This window comes from Lepidochelys kempii, chromosome 6 (genome assembly GCF_965140285.1).
Source record: "Lepidochelys kempii isolate rLepKem1 chromosome 6, rLepKem1.hap1, whole genome shotgun sequence".
Classification (NCBI taxonomy): Eukaryota; Metazoa; Chordata; order Testudines; family Cheloniidae; genus Lepidochelys; species Lepidochelys kempii.
The window spans coordinates 18,602,478-18,619,813 of NC_136385.1; the positions used below are offsets into that span (position 1 = coordinate 18,602,478).

Genomic DNA, 17,336 nt, shown 5'->3' on the forward strand with positions numbered 1-17,336 from the left:
ATCAGTGCCAAATACAGAGCTAAAATAACCTCTCTGCTCCTACTCGAGATTGGCCTGGTCATGTTTCCCCGGATCACATTAGCTCTTTTGGCCACAGCTTAGTTAGGACTGCTGTGAGAATGACCCTTTTTAAGTCTGTTGCGTGGCTGACCATCCCATTTTAATGTGTTGGAAATGAACAAGCTCCCTAAAGTTTGTGTGGGAAGGAGAGGAAGGTCCCTGAAGGACATCCAAAAACATGGGGAGGGGGAGAACTGAGAGAATCAACAGAGCAGCCTCATACAGAAAGCTATTTTTGAAAATGTTAGTGGCTTCCCCCCATTTTCTGACTCGCTGTAATCACAAGGAACAAATGCATTCGCAAATGAATATTTGCAACAATCTGTTACCTGCATCCTAATACTGCAAACATAGCGCTTTAAACAAACAGCATTTAAAAATAAATTAGAAAGAGGAGCATTTGTCTACTTTTATCTGTCCTCCATTGAACGGAGAATTTATATTTTTCTTCTGAACAGACGCTGTCGCTCCAATTTTCATGAGAATGCACCCTCTCCAAAGATACCCCAGCTAGCTTGGTGGGCATTGCTGCTGGCAATTTGAAATTCTAAACTTGTTGTGGTCTATCCATGACCTGCTTGAGCCTGAATCCAAGTTTCCAGAGGCTGAGTTTAAGCCTCTTTCTCAGCTGCTCCTCTTCTGATTAGTGAAAGGCAGGAGCTTGACTCAAAAATTGGAGGGGATGTCACCCTTGACTGCAGATTCAAGATTATTGTAGCTTTGAGCTCCAGAAAATGAGGCTCTTTCTGTACCTGAACCCCTGTGAGGAAAACTCAGGAAGCCTAATAACAGCAAAGGTAAGGTTTCTTTCCCCCTCTCTTTCAGAGCTCCTATTCATCCTTTCCTTCTCCCACTCACCGTCCTGTCTCCTCCCTTTCTTGTGGTGACTCCTGAGTCCTGTAGTTTGTGGACCCAAGACTTAAGGAACCTCCTAGGAGCAAACTTACAGACTCAGACTGCTGTAGTTGTCTGCACCTAGCTAGACACAACCGTTTGTCTGGCTCCTATTCAGACATGAAAAGAGAGCCAGAGTGCACTGTTACTACAATGGATCAGACAGACCAGAGGACCTGAAAGAAGAGTTCAAAGGTTGAACTCAGCTCTTTCTCCAGCAGCTCAGTCTAGGGGCAACTTCTGACTGTCAGCAACATGAGACCTTCAGACAGTGGGATGTACAGGTGTATAATGGAAGATGAGGATGTGAGTACTGGAAAGATTCTTCTGCAAGTGGCAGGTAAATGAACATGTCACAACGTCCAGAGGGGACGGCTTAACTCTGAGTTCATACTAACCTACCCATAGCCAAACAGATGTATTTACACGTTTCCCTATCTAATTGTGCAACAGCTCCTTTTCAGTGACTACACTACTTAGAAGTTTTCCTCAGCCTTTAATATGGTAATTGGTGACAGTGTTGAGCATCTGAACATGAAGTGTTCTAGGAGAGAGAGAAGTGTCCATATGTACTTATAAGGAACATACATTATCTATGTTTAGCTGTTTATGTATCACTTCTTGCCTCTCTCCAAAATGCTGATATTCGACACAGGTACAGATCAAACTCACAGTTCAAGTTGTAACAAGGTGTCTGTTTTATACTAATGAAGGTAATACATTCAACTGGTATGCCGAGAAGCACTTGTGAAGAACAAATCCGTCAAATGTGATAGGAGGTGTAAATGACCATGGGCTCTGATGGTGTGATTGGCAGTTGCACAGAAACACGTACATAAAGTGATCCTAGCAACTTACAAATGAAGTGATGGTAAGAATTAAGTACTGGAACAGAGGTGTAAACACCTGATTGGCGCTGAATGCAGCAAATGGGTGAAATGACTTTCTATTACTGCCTCCTAATTCTTCCCCATCTGCATTCACAGAGGTGACACTATTTGTTGGTTTAACTGTCACCCCAGGGACACTCTGAGCTCCTCTCCCCTTTGGGGCCTCTTGGGCCCTCGTTAACCTTAGTGGAAGGGGGTGGAGGCTCATTTGCCTAGAGAAGGCTGGAGCAGCCAATCAGGGGCCAGACTGGGGGCTGGGAGAGGCTATGAAGGGCTCCCCAGGGCTCAGGGCACGCAGACCCCTGGGCAGGGCGGTGCCTGTGCTGGTTGCCCTGGCTACAGGGTTGGGGAGGGGTTCGTGCCCAGTCACAGAGCAGGCAGGGCCCCAGGCAGTGGCAGGGGGAGACTGCCCCAGGTAGATGCTGGGGACTCAGGGGCAGCATGAGGTTGCGGTGCCTAGAGCCAGCCACAAGGGGAGGACAGGAGTTGGGGGCTCCTGGGATAGGGAGCTAGGAGCAGAGCTGGGCCCTATCTGGAAACAGGAGCTCCCCTCAGTCCCTGCTGCTCCCCGTATGGATACATATACACTGGAGCTGGGAGCAAGCTTGCCAGCTTATGGAGACAGACGTGCTAGCTCTGCTGGAGCTATCATGCTAAAAATAGCAGCATCGCAGAGGGTAGACTGGTAGCGGCTTAAGCTGGTCACCAGAGTATAGACCCACCCCGAAGCCCTGGACACTGTCTACCCGAGCTGGGAAGCATGTGGTGCTCAGAGGGAGGGTGTGACGGGTTGGATCACGGAAACCCCCTTTTGGGACTGCCCTTTGATGTGCCGAGACTACCTCTGAGCCCGTTTTCCCTGACAACTCGGGACTTCAGTGCCCTGCCTGGTTTAAGCCAGACACGCTAGCCTGCTACAAACACAGACCTAGTTCTGAACTACGTCCCCCAAAAACTGCAGGAGTAACTGAAAACTGCTTAAGAAGTGCTCCTGTCTCCAGAACTTAGATGCCCAGCTCTCAGTGGGGTCCAAACCACAAATAAATCCATTTTACCCTGTATAGCTTCCAAGCTTTCTCCCTTGTGCGTGACTGGAGAGGAAGATTTTTTAACAGTTATAAAGGTTTATACCTTACTGCTTGTGATAATATTGGTTGTGAAGAAGCCCAACAACCTCCAATAAAAATGTATAGTATAGGTGTTAGCTAGAGAGCAAATCTAAGTCCTACTCATGTACCCCACTCCCCAGATGGTTCTGTTTGTGAGTTATATCCCTTCCCCCGACCCTGTGTTTGTCTGGTCTATTTAGAATTGCTCCTCAGACCAGCTCTGTCCACCACCCTCTATTTGTATAGTTCCCAGTACAACGGGGCCCCGATCTTGGTTGGCCAATAGGTGTGGCGGTTCAGTGATGAGACAGAACACAGCTTTATGCAAGCAAACAGGCTGGTCAGCGGAGATGGGCTGTTCTGCCCCCCCGCCTTCCACCTTCTCCTTTTATTATATTTCTCCCCCTAAGCATTACACACTGCTACACAAAGGAATGTATGACGTTGATTCGTATGCTGAGTTACCATCCTCTATCTGCTACAATCCTGGTTCTCAGGCCTTGAGCCCAGGCTAAAAAAGCCTCCCACAGTTGCTGTCCAAACAATCAAGTTCTCAGGGTTCATATCTAGCCCTTGTCCTTGGATAGAGCAATGTGTGCATTGCTTCTAGGAAACAGTCATGGTGTGCCCCGCCTGCTTCCAGGTGGAATAGCTAAACATTAACCCTTCAAATAGGTACGACTGTAACACACACGATTAATAACAAAGGGGAAGAAGTTTAAATCTGAGTGATAAAAGAACAGGTCATTTATTGAAAACTGCCAGAGTAAGGAGGACTCTCTGCCTCCCCGCATGATGGCATGTGACTAGAAATATGGGCAACAAACACTCCTCACATCTCTTAGGTGTGTCAGCACCTTATAGCTACAGAGTGACTGATAGGGTTGCCAGCGCTCCAGGATTGCCCTGGAGTCTCCAAGAATTCAAGATTAATCTTGAATTAAAGATGATGTAACATGAGGAGGCTACCTCCAGGAATACATCCAACCACAATTGGCAACCCTAGTGACTGACTAGGCTAATAAATGACTCCCCTCCCCAGAGTGGGACTTTAACCTGATTGATAATAACTGATCCAGGGCTGTGCCTGAGGGGAAAAGGAGTGATGTGATTGGCCTAAATCTGGATTGAACCTGGTCTGATAAACTCAGTTCAGTTTCGCCAGACACAATCAGATCACCACTGTTAATTCTGTAGACTCAGTCACAGCTCAGTAGTGACATGGCCCTGCCATACCAGCATCCTGGCTGGGAGCAAGTCCTTGGGAGCAGGGGGAGAGCAGAAAGATATCGGTGTCCCGAAGCAGCTGCTCTTGCCCTGCCAGTCACGCTCTCTGATGAAGGACAGTCTGAACCTGAGTTCAAACCCTTTCAGTTTCTTCTTGGTTCATGACTGGATACAAATAGAGCCTGTGACGGTGCCAAGGGTCACAGGAGAGGGGGATGATATGCGCTCTTTAGGGATGTGACTTCTTCTCTTCTGCCAATTTCCTGTAAACCCAGAGGGACACCGGCCAGCGGCTCTCCCCAAAACACTTATTGAAATGTCTGACTTACTATAAGCATCCACTGCATAACACAGACACTTCGTTGGGGGATGGGATCTCTTTAGATTCTCACACAGACTGTGAGGTAGATACTAGGCTGGCCAACCTAGGGAATTAGCTCTCGCCACTCAGGAGCACCCTCTGCAGGTGGTGTCTTGCCCACAATTACCTGCCCTTTTCCAAGCTCCACCACATTAGGCCCTACATCCCTCCCAGGCAATGGCGTACTTTCCTGGGATACTGCCCTCTGGAGGTGCCCCACTCTCTGGGTTCTGCCCCTCCAGGGAACTGGCTACCCCTAATCCCACCACTCGCCTCAGTGACCCACTGCTGTTCTTCACCCTAGCCCCTTCCCTCAGGGCCACACTGCAGTCTGAACTGGCCACTCATCATTAGCAAGGGGGTAGACCTGCTGCCTCTTTCTCCCCTGGCTGCCCCTCCACAGCCCTAATACCTCCTCAAGGCCCTGTATCAGGCCCTCAGCCTGGGACTTGGTCAGGCCAAAACTCCCCCAGCTCCCCCTGACCTTCCCCAGCACTGCTCTGTCCAAGGTACCTTTCCCTGTCTAAGCAGCCAGCCCCATCACCTCATTCAGTTTTCTCATTTTTTTCAACAGTCACCCTGTACAGCCTCATACATCCTGCCATAGCAGTACCCCGACACAGGCCTGTGGATAAGGCTGATGTTGCAAACTTTATGTTCTGGGTTTAGTGTATGTGTCGAAGGGGGTCACACACTAGGTTGCTACTGTCGGGTGAACTTATTTCACACCCCAGAGGATCCTCACATCCCTCCATTCCCACCCACAAGCTTCCTGCATGCCACGCTCCCATGCCCCTCAATTTCAGGGGCTCTGTGTGCCCCCCCAAAGTCCCTCCTCCTCCCATACTAACCCCCCCCCCCGTTTTCCCCTCCAATGACAGCAGCTCTGTGTGACTCCCATTCCCCCCATACCAGGGGCTTTGTGTACCCCATTCCTCACTCCCCCCATTCCTCCCCCAATAGCAGGAGTTCTGAATGTGCTCCCATTCCCCTACCCCCCCACGCATTCTCCTTCACTCCTTCCATACCAGGGTTCCCTAATCTTCCCCCCACCAGGAGCTCTGTGTGCCCTCCATTACTCCCTCCCTCTAAACCAGGGCCTCCCTTCACTCTCAGTCCAGGAGCTCTGTCTGCCCCCCATTCCCAACTTCCCTCCATGCTAGGGGTTCTATGTGCCCCCTTCCCCCTATCCCAGGTTCTCCTAATCTCATGCTGTCTGGAGTGGCTCACAACTGTGAGTTCCAATCTCAGGGCAGACTGTCAGAAAATAGGGCAGAGAGACCAACATGGTGGTGTGTTTTATAATTAGGGTGACCATATTTCCCTATGCTGGATATGAACACCTCATAAAATTACTCGTGAGTTCACTGGCAATCAATCAGAACTATGCAGTGCAAACCTTCAAATTAACATCAAGTTGACTGAGCCTCCATTAAAAAGAAATACTGCCTAGTTGGATTCTTTTTATTTACCTTCTTATCTTGAAGGCTTTAGGGTTCCCATTTAGGGGTGTGTGACACCCCCCCACACACCCTCCCACACCTGCAGGGTGAGGTGACACATGTTAGGGGGCTTATTCCTTCACCCACTTACTTCCCTGGTCCTTCTCGCATGAACAGAGAGCAACAATACCCGAAGTCCAAAGGTGCAAACAATTCGATGTTTATTGGGGTGAACTTCCAGCAAGCATGATTCCAGTTTCCTTCCTTAGTATCCTCCTTCCCAGCTCTGACACCACAAAGCCTTACACCTGTGTCCCTGTTCCCATTCCTGCCCTTAGCCAAACATGATTCCAACTTCCTTACTCCCATTCCCTGTTCCCATTTCCCCCTTTAGCAAAACATGATTCCAATTTTCTTACCCCCATTCCCTGTTCCCATCTCCCCCTTTAGCAAAACATGATTCCAATTTTCTTACCCCCATTCCCTGTTCCCATCTCACACACCCACATGCCCACCCACACCCACACCCCGTCACTTCCTCATTGACTACAGATTATATAGTAAAACTTGAGTGCTGCTTAGCTATACCTTAACCAATCATTTTCCTGAAATTTAACTAACCAATCCTAACATATTGTAACATGATTATGTAACCAATGATATCCCACCACCTCAATTAGTTTACACCCAGCAAAATTAATTATACAGCAGACAGGAACAATCACAGAACCAGACAGAGATTATACAGACAAACAACAGCAAAGTGGGAACTATAATGACAAAACAATACAGAAGTGAGGATTTCACATCCCAGCTATTGATAAGTGAGTTCTTGCCAGACAGGATGCTATCAAACTAAGTTTCCTTTTACATTTTCTAGGCACTTCCCTTTCTCTGGAGGTGATAGGAATACAATCCTGTCCTGATAGTGCCTAACAGCCCAATAGCACCTTATTTCAATGTGACTAGTTTGGAATGTGAGGATGTGACTGTTCGCTTCCCAGCTTATGGCTGCCTCTGCTGCTTAGCCAAAGGCCTTAGCCTAAGAACAGGGCCTCAGACTGTCACAGTAAGAGAAGGCCCTTACACTGGCAGACAGTGGTTTTGATTCTTTCTTTTATACCTCTATCACTAGCCAAGTGATAAGAATACACCTAAATTCTTAGAGTATAGGCCTTGACAGACAGGCCTGAATATCTATATCCTAACACTCAGCAGACTGAAGTGCCTCTTTTCCCATGCACACATGCCCATACACCTCTCTCACATGGGTTTATGTGTGTGTGTGACTGACGGACTCGACCCTTTCCCTGCCTGGTGCTCTTTGCCCTCCATGCCTGGCTGGGCCCCCGGGTCAGACCTGCCTCTCCTGGTACCTGGTTCCACATCTTACCAAGGCAACACATGGATGGGGGCACGCAGGGTCACATGCCTCCCCCCATTTCTACCAGGGCTTATACCAGAATGTGGCATGTGGCCACCAGCAGCCTTTTGGCACTGTGCAGGAGGGAAGGGACAGGAGCTGCTTCCAGCCACAGGGGAGGAGTAGAGGGGAAGTGATGATCTGGCCCTTGTCTTTGCAGACCTCATCTCATCTTGTTCCCCCCACCGTGGCTGGAAGCAGCTTGTCCCTTCCTGCCCACACAGTATCATAAATCAGCTAAGACCTCCATGCTTCTGCTGGCCACCAACATAACCTAGATGCCTTCTGTCCCCCCCGGCTACAGCGTGGGAAGGAAGGGGTTAAGCCTTAAGAATGCACTGTGCACCAGGGCCCAGGTAACCTGATTGCAGAGGCTTCAGAGAACCCTGCCAGAGAGGTCGCTCAGCAGGGGAGGGTGCCTAGGGGACAGAGCAGCCCCACGCTCCCTGGGGGCTGGACCCAGCGCAGGGGGTGGGGTGGGCAAAGAGGGTACTAAGCCCCTGTCCGGGGGCTGCGGTGAAGCCTGCAGGGTCAGGTTGGGAACAGGCTGGAAATTGTTTCCCACCCCAGTCCAGAGCTTAGCGGCTTCCCCATGCATGCATTGCCCAGGGCTTTGGCACATGCAGGGCTCGGCTCCTCCTGGCCAGTGTCCCGGGCCGGAGGGTCTTGGGCTTTCCCGGGGTGCTGGCCCAGCCAGAGGCAGTGGGGGAAGGAAGGAGTCTACCGGCCAGACTATTGATAAGTGTAGTATTCCAAACAGGAGCTGGTTCTCCGCACAGCGCTGGGAATCGGATGTGTCCTGCTGGGGGGGGATGGGGTGATAGAGAGGAGCAGCAGGACTTGTGGAGGTGAAGGGGCAAAGCAGGGAGAGGACAGTGAGAGGAGGAGCATGTAAAGGGCCGATGGGTGGGCAGCAGAAGTGACCTATAATCAGCCACTGCCTGGTACCTGCCCTCACTCTCTAGCCACTGCAGCTCACAGCACACAGCTAGGGCTGGCCAGAAACGGGACCGGGAGCAGGGCCCTGCTGGTCGAAAGCCGGCTTCCAGCAGGGGCTGCACTGACAGACCAGCAGGGGGAGCAGCTGGCCCTGCGCACTGCATCTTATCCCTGCCACCAGCTATGGATCCCCACCCCCATCACTGGTCACTGGACCCCCCCCCCACCCCCCCCGCACTGGTGGGAGGATGTCTCGCGAGCAAGGATCCGGCCAGCAGCAGGACTCATTAGTACTGATGCATGCGGGGAGACTGAAAATATGGGATAGTTTGCCCGTTTTTAAGAAAAAGTCAGGACAGCTTAAATACGGGATTGTCCCTTTAAAAACTGGACATCTGGTCACCCTATTTATAATTACATTTCACCAAACCAGCAACAAATATAAATTCCTGGATCACTGGACTAGTCTTACCATGGAGTTACAGACAGTCTCCTTAAGCTCTCCAGCCCATCTCACCACGCAAACAAACTGCACTTAGTGATAATGGTCACATAAACCAAAAATCACACCACATCAGGTTCTTCCCAGTTCCAAGAAACCAGTCACTTCCCCCTCATCAGTTGGTACTCTGGATCTTACACCAAGGACAACACTGGTAGCCAATGCTATAGTTAACTAACTATAGGTTTATTAGCTGAGAAAAATAAATGTGTTATTGAGAGGTTAAAGCAGGTACATTACATTAACAGGTGAGTCAAAGTTTGTGAACCCCAAAGGATAACAGGGATGTAGTAATCTGCCAGTTCAGGGTCACCCAGAATAGCTCTGGGGATCTCCGTCTTCTTGTTTAGTTATTCCACCCTGTTAGAATCCAAACAGTCCAGAGATAAAGGATCTTCCTTTGAATCAGTACTTATAGCTTCTTCTCCACACAACAATCAGAGACATGTTCTTACTCACACAATGGCCAATTGCTTTGAATTTAGCACTCTTCATTTGCATTCAATGAGCTATTTAATTACACGCTTAGACATAATATAACTGCCTGCCTTTACATTATAATAAGAATAGATACATGAAAAAAATACAAGTAACATTCCATTCGTTTCATGAAGTTCTAACATCTGAATACACTCTTAGATTAACACACACTTTGATCTAGGTCTATTTAATTACCAGGCATGCTTAATGTAAATGTAATGTAATAGTAAACAACAAGATCTAGTTAGGCAAAAACAATGCAATTAACATCTCCTTTGATCTCTATTAACACACAAGTGAATTGGCCTGAATATATACTAATACATTTCACTCCTTTGATAGTCACACACAAGTGAATGGGCCTATGGCTCTGGCCTGGCTTTGTCAGCATCACACCTGCCACCAGGAGTTATGTGAGCCCTTCACACCAGGGTCCTGCATTCTCCCCCCATGCCATGGGCTGTGTGCATGCCCCTATTCTCCCATCGATACATCCCCATTCCCTCTTCCATCCCTCCTCCATGTTGTTTTTTTCTGGGAGATGAGTCATTCAGGTGGCCAACATCTTAAACTCCACTGGGATGCCAGGAGCTTCATTTCTCCCTCATATTCAGTTGACTGATTTCCCCTCAAATCAAAAGGGTTCTGGCCATTGGTGCCCAGGGCACCACCTGAAATTTTGAAATTGATCAGATGAGGCATTTAAAAGCTATCCCATTACAGACAGAGAGACAGACAGAGAAATGGCACCAAGCGGAGTGTAAGGGCATCGCATGCCTGGCCAAAAAGTGACATTTCTAGGCTTTTTTTTAATCCCTTGGAGAGGGCAGCATCCACCACTTCCCTTCCTCGCCCATCCCCCCAGCGTAAATGGAGAAAATTTCTCTCATCAATAGCCAGCAAATCTCAGTACAGATGCACAGGGGCAGCCTCTTCCCCATGGTGGGAACTTAGCGGGGCTAGACAGAAATGTGGAGGGCTGTGCTATATATCTTGTGGGCACACGTACATATTTATTTGTCTAACAATGCGCACTTAAATGTCTCTTTTATCCATGTTATCCTCAAAAGGAGAATAAAAATATACACAGATCAGTTTTAAACTTTATCTCTGGCAGCTACCTGGGCCAACATTTATTCACAGAAAATCAATAGGAAAAAAAATTGTACTCAGGATGTTCCTCTCTCAAAACCTCGTCTCACTCTCCTGTAAACCATTTCTCATTTAATTTTCTTTGAAAATTCTTGATCATTTATACACAAAATAAATCAACATCAGTCAAACATGGCATTTTAGAATTTCATTTTATAAAGCTCCTGGTTGGCCTGAACTGGGGCTTATACAGTATCTGGCTAACAAGCAAATGAGATCAGGCAAAAATTGTAGGACAGTAAATAGTCAAATCATCGGCATTTATACATCAGTGAAAGTCAGGGCAGTGAAGCTCAACCTTGGCTGCCACAGCTCACTTAAAGCAATTTTAAAATCACGTTTGGATACAACAGGAATTACTGAAATGTTCATTCACATCTTTATAGACACTTTCATCCAGAAGGATCCATTTGGATGTTACAGACAGAGCAGGGCCAAACCATGCCATGCGAGCAGGGGGGAGGAAACCCAGGCAAGTATTAGCCAAAATGGCAGTATGTGACCTTCTAGCTGGGACCACAGATTTCTTAGCACCACTAACTGCCTTCCCTGGCTTCTCCCCACAGCACCCTCATGCAGAAGGGTAGCAGGCAATCACAGGGCAAATAGCCAATGCACCATGGCTTCTTAGCCTTACTGACCCTGGATGAGAGATTTTTGCGGGGCAGTGAGCAGAGCAGAGGGAAAGACCATTCCCAGGGATGGGGTGGGTTTCCCATGGAGCCTTGGTGTCTGTTGGGTTTGTGGGGATTCCCTTTGAAACCTCAGGGTCTTTTGGGGTTGCTGGCTGCATCCCTCCTTTCCCCATTACATTATGCTGCAAACCTCCCTCATTGGTGTTTCTGAAGTACTTTCCCCCTCCCATGTGTTACCCCAGAGAAGGCGAGCATCAGGGCCAGGCTGTTTGGTGTCAGATTAGCCATAAAAGCACAGGATATTGATCCTCTAAGTAGCAGAAGTGGATGGTTCGTATTCGGGGGCTCTTGGAGGGAACACTCATGTGGGAAAGGTTTGCAGGTCACTGGATGGTACCACTGTATCAGCAAAATGCAGTGGTGAGGAAAAATTGGGATTTTGGCGATTTGCTCCTTTAGACAGAGGTGCAGAATCTCCACATTTGGGTCTTTCCCTCCTTCTTTAATTTTGCCATACATCGATATGTGATGTGAAATGTGATGGGATGTGAAATGTGAAATAGCATTGTTTCTTTATCTGTTTGGAAGCTGCAACCTGTGTCTGATATTAAAAGAGAATCACCATTACATTTAAGGGAATTAACTTCTGTAATTCTCCATTCACAAAAGAGTTTCTCAGCCTGTTTTTGATTTCAATGTAAAGGCTTCCTTTAGGCTCTTTAGAACAACTCTCTGCAATAAGTTTCATCATAATCTGCTTTGCCATTTACTTTTCCATCAGTGTAACTATTGCACTCTTCTATTAAGGATTTAGCTAAAGCCTCTGTTTTATGCCAGCATTCCTGTGTCAAGAATTCTTTCACACCTGATATTGATAGTGTGTAACCTCTGAACACTTTTAAGTCTAAGTATTCCTTTTTCATTTTGAAATTTTGTGTTTTATAAGCACACAAGCTTTTGGCATCCCGTAACATCTTCCAGACTGCACTGCCCCTATCCGCTAGGTCTCTTCTCAGCTGGAACTCCACATCTTCAAATATGTTGCGTCTCTGTAAAGGAATGAGTGATAATTCTGACAATGTCTCTCTCCACATGTTCTCCAATTCCTTCTCCAGTTCATCATTATTTAATTTGCAGTTGCTTTTCCTGCAATGGTTCAGAAGCCCATCCACTTTCTCTTCAATTTTTCTCTTGTACTCTGACAGGACAGAGTCTGTTTTGTGTTGGCCTTTTTTAATATGAATCGCTTCTTGCCACTTGCTGAATGAATAACTCTCCAGTTCATTCCTGAGACTATTGGCACTTCTTCTAAAATCTTCTTTGTATTTTTCTATCAGGTGCAGATTTGCTGCTCCACTTTCAAAATACTGTTGTAAATGATTCAAAATCTTCTCTGCTTCTTGCCTCAGTTTTTCCTGTGCCTCACTCTTTAGTCTGATTGAAAGATTAGGGTCTAGTTTATCTGGTGGCTGATTTTGGATGAAAGTTTCCTTTTCAGATACCCAGAAAGGTATCTCCTTCCGGAAACCCCATTCCCACTCTGCATACTTCACAGACAGCTGGTTATAGGCTTCATCAACAAGGCTGTTTCTAAAGCTGAAAATGAAGTTCTCATGTTTTACAGCATTCCACAGGCTCCTCACCCATTCAAGAAATTGGGGAATGTCCTTGGGAGTTCTCTCTTGTGAACAATCTTTCAGAAATTCAAACAAATATTTCTTTAATTCATAAACCTTTTGACTGTATCCCAAATTCACTGGAGCCATGGGGGAGAGTCCGTGCCACAAAGCAGGAATGTACCAATTGTGTTTTTCCAGATCATAATCCATAATATCAGAAAAATTCATCTCCTTGCATTTCTTTTCCATGTTGGCTGCAACTTTGGTCATTTCATTCAGCTGTTCCAGGAGGTGTTTCCTGTCCCTCATGTTTTGTTCATGTGCAGACACGTCACTGACATTCTGATGCACAAACTGGCAGTTGTTTTTTTTCCCGATTTTCTCCATTCTGAGAAATGCATGGACCACAATTTGCAGAACATCTTTCATTTCAGTGGCATTCTCCATGGCCATGTTAACGATGGTGATGTCACTCAGTCCAGTCACCAGGGTGGCCAGCTCATTGTCATGTTGATAACTATCCTCCAGCTTGGCCATTTCGGGGGCTTTCAAGCCTTCTGTGTCTATCACCAGGATGAAATCACAGCCCAGTTCCTGCTGAAAGTTCCCTGCCACTTTAATGAGTAACATGAAGGCTCCCCGTGTGCATCAGCCACTGCTCACTGCAAACTGCAGGCCGAACATGGTGTTGAGGAGGGTGGATTTCCCAGTGCTCTGTACTCCCAGCACCATCAGAACCAGCATTCTGTACCTTCCCCCCAGCTTGGCATCAAGCTGACTCAGAACATCTGTTACCCACTGCAGTGGGATGTTGGAAATGTCTCCATCAATGATCTCCATGGGAAACCCTTTCAGCATGAGGTCAGCTGCTATGCTTGGGAGATGGGTGAATTGCCTTTGGCTTTCTGCCATTTTACCTTCTTTAACCATTGAGCATTCAGCTTCATAAAACTGCCCCAACTCACGCATGAAATGCTCCACTCCTAAGGAACTGGCAGAGATTAATTTGTCTAACTCTGCAAACATTTTGGGGTCATCTTTTGAGTTTTTGCATTTCTCTTTATATTGATCCCATAGTTTAGAAAGATTCTCCCTAGCAATGGGATCCAGGCCAAACTTCATCCATTTCAGGAAGTAATGTTTCTCCCTGTGATGTAGGTGTTCTATTCCAGTAATAAATGTAATCAAACCATCAGTAAGGTCATGTTTATTCTGCTGAGCACATAAATCCATTAATTTCTTTTTCAGCTGAGATTTATAGTTCTCCAGTGGGGTGTCTCCTTGCTTTCTCATTCGGCACAGCTCTGTATCCACTTCAGCCAAATTTCTCCATGTCTCCCCTTGGAGTCTCAGCTTTTCCCTCTTGTACTTTGCCACATCTTTGATTTGTGCAGTGATTTCCTTTGCATATGTGTTTGGGGTCTGACATTCCTTGTTATCCTCATCTACCTGGATGCCTAATTGACGTGCTGTCTCAGCCATGGCTTCTATACTCACTCTCTTGGGAGAAGATTTCATTATGGCTGCTATTGCAGACTGCAGAACTTTTACAAATTGTGCCTTATTTGTGGTACCTCCTTTCCACAGCACATGTGACTTGTTCAGTTTCAGCATCGAGGCTAACTTTTTCAGGAATTCCAGCGTTTGCTTGGCTTTCCCAGCCTGATAATTGAAGATGAAGTAGTATTTAGTGGCTGATCCCTGCAGAGATGATAACAGCGTGCATTCTCTCTCACTGATGCTCTCCGTTAATATGAACACTGCTGAGGAGACCTCTGTTAAAAAGCTGAACTGCAGCCAGTGCAACTCAATGTCTCCCCGCAGGTTTGCAACCACAACAGGCTCTGGGAAAAGATCCAGATTCTCCCTCCCAGCAGGGAAATACCAGGAAATCTCGAGCAGCCCACCTGCGATTTCCCGAGGGATGTTCCCAGACTCCATGTCTCGATGGATGAAGAAATCCTGGTGCTGCTGGGAGGGGCTGAGAACCTCATTGAGGAGGTGGGACTTGGAGAAGCTGCAGCTCCCCATCCGCACAAAGGAAATGGTTGGCATTGACGTGAGCACCAGGCTCTCCTCTCTGAACCCTCTACTCTCTGACAGGGAGTGCGGCCTCCACTTCCTCACCATGTCCCTCATGGCCCACAGCAGTAGGGTGCACTTGGGGGTGTCGAGGGCAGGTAGCAGCAGAGGGAGAGCAAACTGGCACATGGACATTTTGGACAGGATCTCCTGCTGTAGGAAACTGTCTGAGGAAAGCAGAATGGCACAGAGAACATCAAGGGTGTGCAGGGAATCACTGGTGTCTGTGTCACTGAGAAAAGTAAAATCTTCAGGAATATCCAGCTCTTCTTTGTCCATAGTTAGTGTTTGATCAGTGGGTACCCTGTGCTCAAGGCTTGTGCTTCTTGCCATCCCATTCAGAGCCATGAGCTTCCTGAGGAAATGCCAAGGTAAATCTCCTGTTGTCTGAGGAGGGCAGTTCTTTAGACTTTCTGGTGTGATTTCCAGGACATCTCTCAGCTTTAGTTTCCTGCTTCTGTATTTCTCCTTTTCTAACTTTGACTCGATGTACTGAAGGGCTTTTGGTCTCTCTGCAGAAAGGTAATACAACATAAACACTTTGATAAACTGAAAATGTTTTCAGGTGGAACTCTTACTTTGGTATTAGGGCCATAATGTGAAGGAATTGCAATTATTAAACAAAAATCATGGAGGTCTGCATGCTCCTTATAAGTGACAACCACTTAGAGGGGTCGTGTAGCTGGAGTACTGAAGCACCATTTATCTGGTGCAACCTTCACAGATTTGACCCAACTGTCACACTCTCAGTCATCCTAACTGAAATGCCACACTTATGGAGAGCTATGGAAATTCTTTCAGACAGGTCATGTATTCAACTAGAAATGTGGTTTTGGTTGGCCTAAAATTATTGCAATTTTGATATGAGAGGTTTCAGCCATTCATAAAATGGCCAGAGAAGAAGGAGGAGGTGGTGCTGCTGTTCCCTCCCCCAGTCCTCCCATAACATATAGCCCAGTGGATGTGGGAAAGCCAAGTTTGAAATCCTGCTCTGAAACAGGCCCCAAATTAACTTTTCTGAGTCACCAAAAATTTCAAAATATTTTAGATTTGGTTTGACGCAAACTAAATATTGTTTTTTCATGTTTTTTTTTTGGAACCACCACCAAACCAAACAAACAATTATTCATCCAGCTCTGCTCAGTTGCAATGCAGGCAATCCTTCAGGCAATGCATAAATTCTTCCTTCTTTCCACCTCCCTTGTTTACTACTTCACCTGATGGTGTTCTTGTCACCACTTTTCTTCTCAGTACATCACACTAGGGCAGGAAGTGAGGATGAATATGCAGTCAGCTTACTGGCCCACACTAGCAGCATATTCTACCCAGGAGACAGATCCTCAAATGTTACAAAGGCTGAATGATGACTAGAAACCGTAGCAACCAGCATGGAACTTAGACGGAGGGTCGCAAGTTGCAGGAGGGAAGAGTATGGAGAAAGCACCAGCAGGTCAGTCTGTGTGCACATGGCTCGAATGCTAAGCTCCAAGTGCTGCAGCTCTGTAAATAGTTGCTTGAACAAAGGGCTGGCTTAGTTTAATAAGACTGGATCCTCACAGAGGAAAAGATTGATGGACGATATTGAAGCAAATTGAGAACAAACAGACAAAGGCGTATAATTTAAATAACACCAATATTCTGTACACTAGAGGTGTAGAAGCATTCAATGACAAAGACTGTGAGTACGCTGTTCGAACATTATCCCAAGATGACCAGGCTCATATATGGTGATGAGGATAGAGCCATTGCAAAAACATGCAAGATGGAGTATTTAGGAAGAAAGGCGAAGATCATTTAAATATGTGCCTATAGAATTCAGTACCATGGCTTCAGAGAGATCTTTCTCATACCTGAGCGAGAAGATGCAATAGAGAAGCTTGAACCAAGCAATTCCCCTGGGCTGGATCCCATCTGTGACCATGAGCTAAAGCACTTTGGGAAGAAGGCTAGAGCCAGGTTGTTGGACATCAGAAATTACTCAAGCATAAAAAAGGAAGGTACCTAAATTGATGGAAATCACCAGTTACTGTTTCTCTGAAATCCGGCAAGGATCCCTCTTTTCCAGGCAGCTATTGGCTTATATCTTTAACCAGTCTCCTTTGCAATATAATGGAAAGAACAGTACAGTCAAGGCTTCTATGGTGGCTTCTAAAAGAAGGAAAGGTAGAACCTACCCAAATGGCTTATGGGCCTTTGCACTCAATGACAGACTTGCTGGTGGCCTTCTGGCAGCCTCTTAGCAATGGCTTCCAGAAAAAGCCACCGCAGTCATCAACAGGAGTCTGTTTTTAAACTCAGTGCAACATTTAATGGAGTCTGGTGTAATAGGCAGTGAGATGGGAGTTTGGTAAAATGCACCTCTGGATAAGAGGTTTCCTACCATACAGGAAAAAAACCCCACTTAGATTAAGTTATACTCCTTCAAAGACAACGAGGCCAGGATTTCTTCAGGGCTCAGTATTAAGTCCTGGTGTTTTTTTGCTGCTCTCCTCTGGTCTGTCAGACTACCTGAAATGATTTG

General features: G+C 46.8%; 1 pseudogene; it reads right to left on the reverse strand.

Annotated features, from left to right (window-relative positions):
- Positions 1–11,833: 11,833 nt before the first annotated feature.
- On the reverse strand, positions 11,834–15,094 carry LOC144930680 (up-regulator of cell proliferation pseudogene; annotated as a pseudogene).
- Positions 15,095–17,336: the final 2,242 nt, after the last annotated feature.